Genomic DNA, 12,446 nt, shown 5'->3' on the forward strand with positions numbered 1-12,446 from the left:
AAGAATATATATAATATAGAGGAAGATTGATTCAGAGAAGGTTAGCCTTGTTGTTAACACCCCATTCCTTCACCCTGATCTTCTCCCCGGCTGACCCAACGGTCAATCCTGCACCTGTCGCCACACGGGAGTTTATGGAGTGGACGGCACGGGCGTAAATGAATGTAAAGCAGGAGTTCACAACCTTTGTTTTTGGCACGCGGCCCAGTGTGGAGGCCAGAACATTCATCTGACCCCAATAACTATAGAGGAGACGTTTAGGTTGAGCCTTCACTCAACATGCAGTGTTTTAATCCTCCACGAGGCAGGACGGAGGCTGCTCTCATAAGCCGGCGGGTGGGAATTCGTTGGCAAGCCGCGTGACGTTTAGAGCACTTCCATGCAGCCCGAAGGCCATCGGAAGACGTTTCGCAGTCATTTCTGTATAATTATGAGTTTATCAAGGGGCCCATTTGAACGTCAGAAGACGCTGCGTCGGTTGCCAGCCCGAAGGTTGTGCAGCGGTGATGTACTGTAGAGAACAGCAGTGTAACACCCGGCCACAGGCCCACATGTGTGTGTGTGTGTGTGTGTGTGTGTGTGTGTGTGTTGGAGCATTGTGTGAACTGGACCCCGGGCTAGTGATCATCATTTTATAGTGCATTTCAAATGTCTGTGTTAGTGTGTGCTAATGTGTGAGGCTGTGTTATGTAGGTGTGTATGTGTAGCCATTAAATGTCAGAAAAGTCGAGGTCTCTGGCTGGAACACACACACACGCACACACACTCAAGCACACACTCAAGCACACACAGCCCCCTCAAGAGAAAATCCATGTGCCTGGCTATTTATAGAGCTGTATGCCTCTTCCTCATGCCATCCACTTCTCTCTATCAGTGATGTCTTTCTGTCTCTGCAGAAATCTAATGCCCCCCCTGTCGCCAACCAATCATGTACACGAATACACACACATTGACCCGCACCACGTAATCCTTTACAGTTCTTGGATAATGGATTTCTGAAATGTGGTTCTCAACCTTTTTAGCCTGTGACTGTTTCATAATACAATGCTCCGTTGTATTGATGTAGGATTTTTTACCTGCCAAATTGTTTCATACTTACTTGTAGAGGTAAAACTAACTAACTAATACGATATTTCACAATATTAGACAAAGGTCAATAAAATGAGCACATTACATATCAGGATATGTGTTTCTCATAATTTGCTGCCAATGTAATCATATTGAGACAACGCATTCACAATCCTCATCTCTTAACCCCTTTTGGTGGTCTTAAACTCTAAGAGGGAAAGTGGTGACCTATTACCCCCCTTTTTTCAGTGCACAACTGAAAGTGAACGCATCCAAACGGCTGAAATAATCCCACGTTGAAACTTATGTTACCAAGCAAATGGTGCACATATTTGATCTTTTGGCAAAGACATTACTTCGCGTTGCACCAAAGCACGAGTGGGGCCACCTTCTTTGTTGGATCTTTTATCCAGACTGTTGCTGTTACCTTAATGGCATCGATGAAGGCAATGAGGAGGCTGCGGTTGAGGAGCAGTGCTAATGCGCCTCTGAAGATGGCCTGGTGCCATAACTCCAACCCTAAAGCCATAAGCACTGGGTTTGGATTGAAGGTAGAGTTGGGAAAGGTTCCAATGATCACAGAGTTAAGCAAGCAGGACAGATTGTTGACTATATACCGTAGTGCCATATCAATTATATTTGGCTTTAATTACCTTCTGTAATGGACAGAAATGAGGGATCCACGTTTGTTTGGTTTTCAGGCATAATATTATTTAATAAGAGAAATCAATATTTCAGATCTTCCATATAAATCTGAGTTCAGTCAAAATTTAAATTTGACAGCTAACATTAATGTTATTTAGTCCGCAAATGGTAATTAACGAGGAAATATCACAGGCTTTTGAGCAATTACGAACCCAAAATATCCTCACTCTAAATCCTCCCTTTCCAGGATCCTCAGTCTCAAGGTCTAAAACTGGAATGGCCCTCACGGAGACAGCAGGTTTAATGGCTCACACGCACACGGTAACACACTGCGCCCCCTCCCCCACACCTGCTCCTTCCACCGTGACTGTAAAAGTGGTGACATCCACGGAATGCACAAAAAGACGCAACGCATAAGGACATTTGCACCAAGTCACTCACGCTCGTAAATGTGCTCCTGGTTGCTTGATTAGAGACTCAAAGAGGCGTGACACAGGGATTTTGTTTTATTCCATATTTGTTTCCTGCCTGCAGATGCAGAAATAACGGGAGCCCGTGTAGTAGCACTAATGTGCAGCGCGGAGGAAGGTCTGCGTAATGCGTGAAACATGGTCCGTGGGCGGGTCAGCTGCCCGAGAACAGAACGTCGCGGATGTAGCGGTGATATCAGTCAGCTCCGATGCAGACCGGATGGGTACTTAATATACATTTTATTTAAATTACACAGGAATATTTTCTGATTTGATGTTTCATGTTTTGAACTATTTTTCAGTTTTTTTTTTAATTGATTTGTGTCATTGCAGCCATTGTTGTTTCTTGGTGACCGCGCTGTTCCATTCATACTGTGAATAGTCGTGTCTTCTTGCAGCAGGACGCACAACCTTGTGTGGACACACAATCTGGGTGGAAACGTAAACCTCTTTGAGCAAACCTGTCAGTGTTTTGTGATAAAGTCACAGTAAAGTGTTTCTCTGTAGCTGTGACCTCCCTGGGGAGAATGTCAAAAGACCGGCATCAATAATGTATAACATATTGCCCCCTGTGGACTGTAACACGACCTTTAATGTTTGCTTTGTAAATTGCGGTCTGTGTAATGGAGGTCAAACATATTGGTCCAGTGTTGTTTTATGCACATTTGTGGTCATTTCAATGAAGAATTGTGGTTCAGAATGAAGAACGGGACTATATTTTATTCCCTCTATCCGGTCCGACAGCTTTGTCTTTGACCCCAACAGTGTGATGAGGGGACTTTCAATCAAGTGGAATCGAGGCTCAGTGTCCTGCAAGTGAGCATTCAAACCGAACCAAACAGCAGCTCATTTAACTGATTCCAACACCGTCAACCAGAAAAAAGTCATTAATTAGTGAAATCAGCCACTGTACCATTTTAGTGGAGCCAAGATGTTTTTGCATTTCTGCATCTCAGTCCATGAAACTTGCTGATGGGCTTCAAGGTGAATGAAAAGGAAGAATATATTGAATTTATTAATACTCAAATAGAGATTGTAGGATAGCGTGACGGATGTGTGTGTGTATATATATATATATATATATATATATATATATATATATATATATATATATATTGTGTGGGGTATGTATGATTGAGACATCGAGCAGAAGGGTCTAGATTTTAGACCTGCAGACAAATGAACTCAGAAATAAAGTCTGAAAAGAGATATGAATAGTATATTTTAAGTTTTAATCTTATATATAAGATCTTAATTATAATGTATTGATTCCTAATGTTTGAAAATCGCCTTTGAAATGCTAAAAATATGTTTTTATTAGAGCTTTACTCAAACATAAAGCCTATACGTTTAAAATAAATAAATAAGAAGGTTGTATGAGCCCGACCGAAAACTGCCCGTGTTGAACACGACACCCAGAGCGAGGTTTCTATTTCTGGAGCTTCGACACTTTGCTTGTGAAAAGAAGGGATATGCTTCATTATTTCAGAGCAAATCATTTCTCATATTTACTGTTCCGTGACGCAAAGGGGGGGGTGGGGGGGGGGGGGGGGGGGCGTCCTTCCCAGGCATTCATACATGATAGTGTTTGTCATTTGGCTGAAGACGGGTTGACTTGGCCGGCTTCGGCTCTCCAGGCTGTCACAGACCCACGCCCACCACCCAGAATAACCGCCCCCCCCCACCCCACACCCACCACCCCACACCCACCTACACCACCGCCGCCAGAGTGCCGCTCCAGCTTTGGCTTCGGAGGCCCCAACGCATCTTACTCCCGCCATTACTTCTTAGTCTCTCCCCTTTCCTGTCGCCCCCTATCAGACACATCTCTGAGTGTTGTATTGCATTGTGTCCTTGCCGAGGAGGACCTTTGGGTCCGGGTCCGCTTCAGACATCCCAAAAAATATAGCTCACTTCCCCCGTCTCGCTCTTCCTACTTGCCTCGGCTCAAAAATGTGGAGCTTGGCTGTCTGTTTTTTTCAAATGCTTCCCCGTCCTCCCCCTTACCTCTGAATGTCCTCTCCATTTTTTTTTTTTCGTCTTCTGCTTTTGTCTTTTTCTCCTTCAGCGCTGGCAGTCGGTTTGTTTTATGGAGACAGTGCTGCTCGGGTGCATGACAAGTGAAGCCAAACTGCACTGCTCCTCCCCCCAAAAGCCCGGCTTCCCGGCTTCGCTCAACGACAGTCTCCTGTCTCTCCCGGAAGTACACGTAATTCTCAGCGTCTCTGTGCCCTCTGAGCCTCTGCTTTATGCCCAAAATACTTACTGTGATACTTGAATTGTATTTAAAAAACATTCATGTTTCATGATTGAGCCGTGGCCCGTGGTTATAGCTGCAATGAATTATTACTTTCATTATCGACAATTGATTAATAAATTGAATTTTATATTCGCGATGATATTTCTGGTCAGGTGCCTATTTTGTCATGTATTTTTATCCATGAATAAATTACTTTAATATATATCTGAAAAAGTATCTTTGCCAACGTCTTTGTTACATGTTAAAATCTGCCACATTCACAATAATACGTTTTCAATTGAAAACGTATCATTTCTGCTCCATTTCCACCTCATGTCCACGGTGCTTCTACGGTTTCCAACCCCTGAAAGCGCTGCTGTCACTTACAAAGCTCATTTAGAGCATTCTGAAACCTGCTTTGAATGGAGTCACCTGTCAATCTGACTTTTGCTTTGAAATGTCTACGTTATGTTGATCAGTAAAGGGAGGTGGAACCATTGGCAGCACCGTGTCACCCACGTGCGTGAACTCATACTTTCATGCTCATCGAACATCTCTAATAATGGCTGAATTTCTTCTTGATTTACATCATTGATTAATCATTAGAGTTTGACTCACTTACTATAGATATTCCAGATAAATACAGAAATAACGTGCTAACGTGACGGTGATTACTGCTCCAACGCGGCTTTGCCGATCCAAATCTGCTCACAGAGACATCCTCAGCCTCCCTCTGTTATTCACTGTGCTTCCCAGCTTTGGGTTGACGGGGAGCGAGTTACAGTGGCGGCACACAGCCGCCCTCCCCTGGTCTCGCCGTGTTCGGACAGGGCAGTTAAGGGCCGGAGTCACCGCGTGTTATCTGAGGAGACGCAGGAAGCTGCCGCCGTGTGGCCCGCTGCTCATCCCTTCCTCCAGCTGCTGGGGTTCAGCGTGCAGATGGAATAATAGACTTTGTGTCAGCAGACAGTTAGATCTGTTGGGACTTTTTATTCCGTCCAGCTTCCCCGCACTGCTCAGCTGGGTGAAGCCCGATAGAAAATAAGTGAATGGGTTTTCTTTGTTGTTGTGTGTGTTTTTTTTTTTTTTACAGAAAGTGGTTGCGTGTCACGATGCGTCGCGTTTAGAGATGAAGCCGGGCTGGTGAAGGGGGGGGTTATTGTATCCATGGCAACAACTGAGAGAGAGAGAGCGGCAAATGGAAGCAGGTCTGGGAGCTCTGGGAATCCAACTGCTGAGAATGTGAGAGATGCGTGGGATCAGGGAGGTGTCTCAGCGAGGGCCACATTCGCCCACTCCCCCCTCCCCCCCCCCCCCAAAATCTAACGTGCGCTATAAGCCGACCATCTGCACACCGGGTGATGTCACATCAATAGTGAGGAGATTTGCTGTTCCCACGGAGACGGGCGCAGGTTGTGGAGGACCAGGAGGCAGCGTCTGAGAAGGTGAGGAGGGCCGGGAGGAGACAGCTGCAGTCCTGGCAGCTAATGTGCCTCCGTGTCCAGCGACCCACGATTCCTCTCTGCAGCGGTATTAATAAAGCTGGCTGTGAGCGCTCACCACGAGTTACGCGTCCCTCAGTCGCTGGGGCGCGCACCTCATCACCGCGAGGCTGCATCCTTCCATCCGGTTTTGTGTGTCCGTGTATCTGTGTGTGTGAGTCATATTGTGTTGATCCTTCTGTTGCTTTGACCCGTCACCTTTCCTCCAGAGTCAAATACAGCTCCGTGTCGCCTCAGCTCTGAGTGGTTTAGGGGGTCGGTGGCTCGCGTTGAAGGTTGAACGGTGAAAGAAGCCGCTGACAGTAAATAATGGATGAGGTAAATCTGACATCAACACTGGTTACGAAGTTAGAGGCTTTTTTGAGGCCAAAGAAGCGGAAAGAAGCCAAGATCGGACTGAGTTGGGCGTAGTTGAAGGCCCTGAGCGTCTCGTGCAGACACTACAGGTGTCTCAGTATCAGAAGGTCTTGGCCGCTAATCTAATTCTAGCAAGTTTTGAGTGTGAACGTGTGACTTCTCTTGTGAAAAAGTCCAAAGATTAAAAACGTAAAGAATCTGTTTACAAAAAGTTGCAATAAAGGAACACATTATTTATTTTTTTTCCTTTTTTAACCACTATCAAGTGACTCCAATCTGTCGCCTGCTCCGATTGGACAGCCGATACAAAACAAGAGTGATTCTTCAAAGTCCAGAAGCATCAACGGCACACAAATCAATCAATCTCCTCTCTCGGCTTCTAAATTTGCTTCCAATTTGCTTGCACCTTTCATGAGCTGCTCAAGGACACTTCAGCAGGAAGGAGGCTTCACCACCAAAGCGAGGCTTGAATTTGGGTCCTCTGGAGGAGAGACTCATTTGGCACAAGGCCCTCCGACCTCAGCGAGACTGAACACAGCAGGGGGCACTTCCATCAGGGCCGGTATATTGGTGAATGTGTGAATGCAGTGCGTGTATCTCGCATTTGATCTTTCTGGGTTGAGTGTAAAAACCGGGACTCACTTTGGGAGTGAATGTATTATTCAAACCAAATCTGGCACCGCTGCATTTACTCTCATGTTTTTCCTTCAAACAACTTGCAATCACAGCTACTGCATCTGGCTCAAGTTTGGCCAGGAAATTTGCAAGTGGCCGAGTGGAGAGTTTCTGTGTGATTGCGTGACTCACTTTGGCTTGGTTTATGTAATATGAATGCCTGACTACCGCAGGCCACTCACCATTTGGATGGAGATCTTCCTTCTAAATAAAAGTTTCAGCTCTCTGTCAGCTGCTTTGATTTGTTCGCTTCGCTGGGCAAAAAGAAACACGGCAGACGTTGAAAGGAAAGGAGAGAAGGATCGGGGGCGGTTTGTCTTCAGATTGGTGAGAGAAATTATTGACAAATGTGTTTACTGTGTTTTTTTTCTGTGATTGCTGGGGAGAAGCAATAATCAGGACTATAATGAGCGAGGCCCATAATCCCTGCGCTTGGTGACAGAAACCAGGCCTGCCTAATTAAGGCAGTGATTTCCCACGAGGCCCCGGGGCCTTTTTTCCTCCTGTCCTCTCCCCTTCTTTATTGGCTTGACTTTATTTATTTTGAGTGAAGACCTCGCCATGATCTCAATGGTGCTCAAATGGTGGTTTAATCTAGTTTTTATGAAGACTTTCACTGAGTTATGCTGGTGTATATCAATTATTTCCTGGCCTCTGTGCCGGTCGGTTTATTTCTCGCACAACGCACATGATGTTTTTAAACCTTTTGAGGAACAGAACTCCCCGTGATCCTGCAGCCATCGAGGCCTCCATCCTGCAGTGAGGTGAAAATAACGCTCCAGTCCCTCCGCGTGAGCTTCAGCAGTGATGAATGCAGTATTGCGTAAGGGTGCAACTGAAAAGCACTCAGTAGTTTAGAGAGATGGAGGCAGGAGGAAACTTCCAAGAGAATGTGGAAAGGTTGTGTTTAGTTCAAACCAGAAAGCTCTGGGCCGAGGTCGGAGGCAACGTGTGTTTTATACAAAGGACCAGGGAGAAAGAAGAGTGTCGTATTTAAATAGCCCTTTTAGCTGCTGCTCCATCTCTAGCCTGGAGTGCACACAGGAAGTCTTCTTAAATTGTCTTGGAGGTCTTCTCCACAGAAGAGAGGCTTTGCAGGGTCAGAAAGGAGGGGATTGGATATCACAGATATCGCATATCTTTTTCTGCTGATGCGGTACTCCTCCGCAGTGGTTTCACACCTGGCGGTTACACAGCATTCGGTAAATCTGCTGTTGGAGGAGTGGAATAGGAAGAGGGGGGGGGGGGGGCAGCTGCCGCACTGTGGTTTTTGGCCGCGGAACTGAGGGAGAAAGAAACACAGGATCTGCCTCTCCATCTCTCTCTGGCTCCCTGTACCACCACCTCTATGTGTCAGTCCCCTCACAGTTTTCACCTCTTCTTTTGCCTCTGGACTCGAGGGGGGGGGGGGGGGGGGCCGAGGCCGCTGCCAATGGCGCCGAGGCTTGAACCCTCTAAGCGCCTGTCATTACCCAGCGGCACTTCCCAAACTAACGCTAGACTTAAGGGTGCTATATCTAGCATGTTAACATCAACGAATCATTATCACATTAAGATTGACCCATTAGTGTAATTCAGTCTAACAAATGAGAGCAAGAAAGTAAAAAGTATTTTTTTTACTCTCCTGCACTCCTCCCATGTTTTGGGAGAAAATCAACACGCAGCATCCAAAAAATATGCTACATTGCCTCGGATGAGATGATGGGTACCACTCTGAGTACGGAGGCGAGGCGATGATTTGGATAGCTTAACTTAGCATGAAGACTGGAAGCAGGGGGAAAGAATTAGCCCGGTCGTGTCTCTTCGTCCCCACGTAGGCTTGTTGTAGCATTGCATATCTATGAAGTTTATTTATTTCTAGGAATGTTCATTCACGCTCTGCAGGAAGACCCCCCATCCACCTCCTCAGGGAGCGAGGCAAACAATAAGGTTGAGATTCAATTGTGTTTACTTTCTAATCAAAATCAAAATGCCTGGGAGCAAAACGCCGACAGGACGGGAACCAGGAACTCCCGAACGCTGTGACGACATTCAATGACTGGACCAGGGACAAAAGACACACATGGCTTAAATACACTGGGAAGATGTAGGTGATTGGAGCCACAAGGACCTGGACTCAAAAGCAGACTCAAGGCAAGGTAGTCAGGGTCAAAAGACAATGTCTTTTCTTCTGCCAGGGGTTCGGGACACGGGTAGTCGGACAGAGCAAGCGGATCAATCCACATCGGGTAGACAGAAATGGGTCGAAACACCGGAATTCACAGTCGGGTAACTCGCTGGTGAGCTCATGAAACAATAGAGACAAACTGGCACAGAACAAGCAGTGGACACAGACTAAATACACAAGGGAACGAGACACAGGAAACAATCGGGTGGCGTCGGGTAGCCGGGACAGGATCCGGGACAGCAACCGTAGTTGGGGACAGGGGTCGGGGTGCCGGGACGGGGCACAGGGTCAGGCGTCGGGAAGTCGGTGCGGCCCAGCGGGTGCGGGTTATTGTGCTCTCTAACCAGGAGAGCTCATCGAGACAACCGACAGTCGCCACTAGTCGGCAAACCTCTGTCCCGTCTCTCACTGTCGGCAACACGATCACCGTCCCAACAGGCCTCGGGGTCTTCACTCTGCTAGAGCTTTAGGCAGTGTGCATTGCGTAAATAATCTATAACTTAACTTTACCTTTACCCTCAACCAGGCTTATACTAGTTATTTATTCATTCCTTCTATAACTGAGCAGTTAAATAACGCCACCCATTCACCTGACGTTACCCAAGCGAGCGTCGTCGGTAACTCGCACAAAGACTGTTTACCTTTTTTTGATGGCGCCGTGTGAGTGAAGAAAATTCGATCTTCCGGGTCCTTTGTTCCTCTGTCCGTCCGTTGCTGTCCATCACGTCGGGGGCTCCAATTGTTGTGTTGTTCTAAAAATAGAAACTCCGGAGGGACAGAAGACATCTCGGATTGAAAGTATATTGCAATAATTTCATCTAACATGCTTATGTAATAACGTCAAACTACAACTCTAACACTAAATAGTCCTACATGTATAATACTTTCTACTCTTCTAAATCTGTGTTTACTGCATGTGGGAATATTTACTACAACGTCACAATGCCTCTCAACAACTTGAAACTGTCCAACAAAAAACAGCCCAGGTGAAGTCTTCTCTAGCTTGTCTAGATCGTAGTAATTTATTCTTAGCACACATGAAATCAGTACTAAAATTCAAACTCAGAAACAATCTATTAAATTGTCGGAAACACTGTAATTTGCCGTATATCATGAGGGGTGATCATTCCAGGTGCTTTAGCTTCGTCGAGGTGGAACACCAACGTGTAAAATGTATGTGACAAGTTGACATTTTAAGCTCCAGAGAAATATCCCACAGAGGTGCAAGATGTTGGCGAGCTGTGCAGATGCTCAGCGGTTTCCTTTTATGCCGGTTGATGATGATATGATTGTTTATTTTGTCATTTTCATAGGTCCATTCACAAATTGGCGTTAAACCTCCCAACTGTTCAAGATATTGTTACAACAATAATTGAGTAACATGCAGCTGCCCAGGGATCCCAGAACGCTGTGTCTCAGTTGGTAAAGCTCATGAACTTAGTGGAGAAGCGATCAGCTAAAGAGGAGAAGAGTGCAGGGTTTCTGCAAATAGAGACACAACCACACACTTCTAGTGTGTGCAATGATGATTGGGATTGAGGGTCTGCAACCAAATGGTAAAAAAAAAAGTTTTAATCAAATTAAAACATGTCCCAAAAAACTGTGCACATTAAGGAGAAAGGGCTTTTTTCAGGTTTCTCAGTTTCGTCGGCGATGTGGTTTGTGGCTGCATGCTTTTTTGCATGTGCGCGTGGACACTAATCTACAAGGCGAGAGCTGCACCCAACGCGTGTTTCCAAGATCCCACTTGTCCATCCGACTCCAGTGCTTCCTCCCCTCTCGTCCAATGTGGAAAAACAAGGCGCCATTCCAGCTCCGCAGACATCTCGGCCAGCAATCTGAGGAAACCCCTGCCAGTGGGATGGGAAGAGGAGGAAGAAAGATGGATGGTTCTGCTCCCTGTAGTGTGCTAACAGGATCATGTAGTATAGGTAAACCAGAGAGAAAGGGATTTAGCTTTATGCATTACAGCAGTAAAGGAAATGCGTTTTAATTCCTCTGGAGATTTTATTTTTCAAATAGCGTATGCAGTGTTTGTAGGCTTGAGTTTATGCAAGTGTATGACAGACTCAGACAGTGTGTGTGTGATAGTGCTTTGACTGTCCACGCCACATGTCACAGTGCTGGAAGTACATCAGCGGGATGTGAGAGAACGAGCTGCTTTTTGACTCCATTCGCGATACACAAACAGCTGTCCATTATGAATGCTGCAGTGACATTTATTTTATTAGCCGAATCCCTGCTTTCCAAATAGTCGCATGAAATAACATGCATAGAAATCACATTTTTGCTCGGATGAGAAGGAAAAGCACATAATAAACACATGATAAAGAATTTTATCACTATTTCCGGGCTAGCTGCGCCGCTGTGGACTGTTGTCGACTAGTCCGCTGCTCGCACGGAATGTTTTCTTAGGCCTAAGTCCTTTGCACCAGTCCAATTGAATTCAACAAAGCTTTTCCCTCAGGGAGTTCTTGCTGTGATACAGCGAGACACGAACACATCTGGGTACCTACTGACCACTTAACTGCCTGCACTCAGTCAATAACTATTTAAAAAGATCAATTAGGGCGATCAGTGGCGAGAGCTCCACGGGGGCCGAGGTGCCATATTGAGCTGTTTCTGTGAGATGATGTCACGCGCAGCTCTTTCCCGGAGAAAGAGTCTCACCCCTCCAGACATTTGATTTCATTAAAGGGGTATTCTCCTCCAACCGGAGCAATAAACTCGCCAATAAGCTGCCTCGGCCTTCTTACCTGCCTGGTCCGGCCCTCGAGAGGCGGGGACTCTGTCCAGCCAGCCGCCTCATTGAAAGCCTTCTGACTGAAACATCGAGCCATGAGAATTGATTTTCTTTCATTTATCGTCCCCTCACCTTTTTTTTGCCCTTGTGAAACGTCCGTTTACACATTTTACAACCTGATTGATTACAACGCTGCTGTTTTCAGTCCACCGTGTTCTTTTATCCTCGCCGCCATCGAGTGCTTTTCGCCCTCTGTTCCACCGGCGGACGTGGCGCGATGAATGCGGTTGTCATGACGCCCCGTGGCTGCCAGTGAGCTCACTTGACGCCGTGAGTGTGGCGAGTCTGGGCGGTGACGGACAGGCCCGGTCAATAGCAACCTGACCTTTCACCTCTCAACCTGTCTCCCATGCTGACTATTAATCCTACTTACAGTGCACTTCCTGTGTCCCCCCCCATCGCAAATTAACCTTTTCTGTTCTTCTCTCTCCCACCTCCCTGTTCCTGTCCTTCTCTGTCCCTTCCCCTTCAACACCCCCTTCCTGCCCCCCCTCCTCCCCCCCCTTCTATTCCTCTTGCA

At 46.4% G+C, this 12,446-nt stretch overlaps 1 protein-coding gene across 6 annotated transcripts in view; it reads left to right on the forward strand.

Moving 5' to 3' along the window:
• The window catches only part of slc8a3 (solute carrier family 8 member 3), an 87,053-nt gene that overhangs the window by 45,689 nt on the left and 28,918 nt on the right, over nt 1-12,446 (forward strand). The window lies entirely within an intron of this gene.

The sequence above is a fragment of the Gasterosteus aculeatus genome, chromosome 15 (assembly GCF_964276395.1).
Source record: "Gasterosteus aculeatus chromosome 15, fGasAcu3.hap1.1, whole genome shotgun sequence".
NCBI lineage: Eukaryota > Metazoa > Chordata > Actinopteri > Perciformes > Gasterosteidae > Gasterosteus > Gasterosteus aculeatus.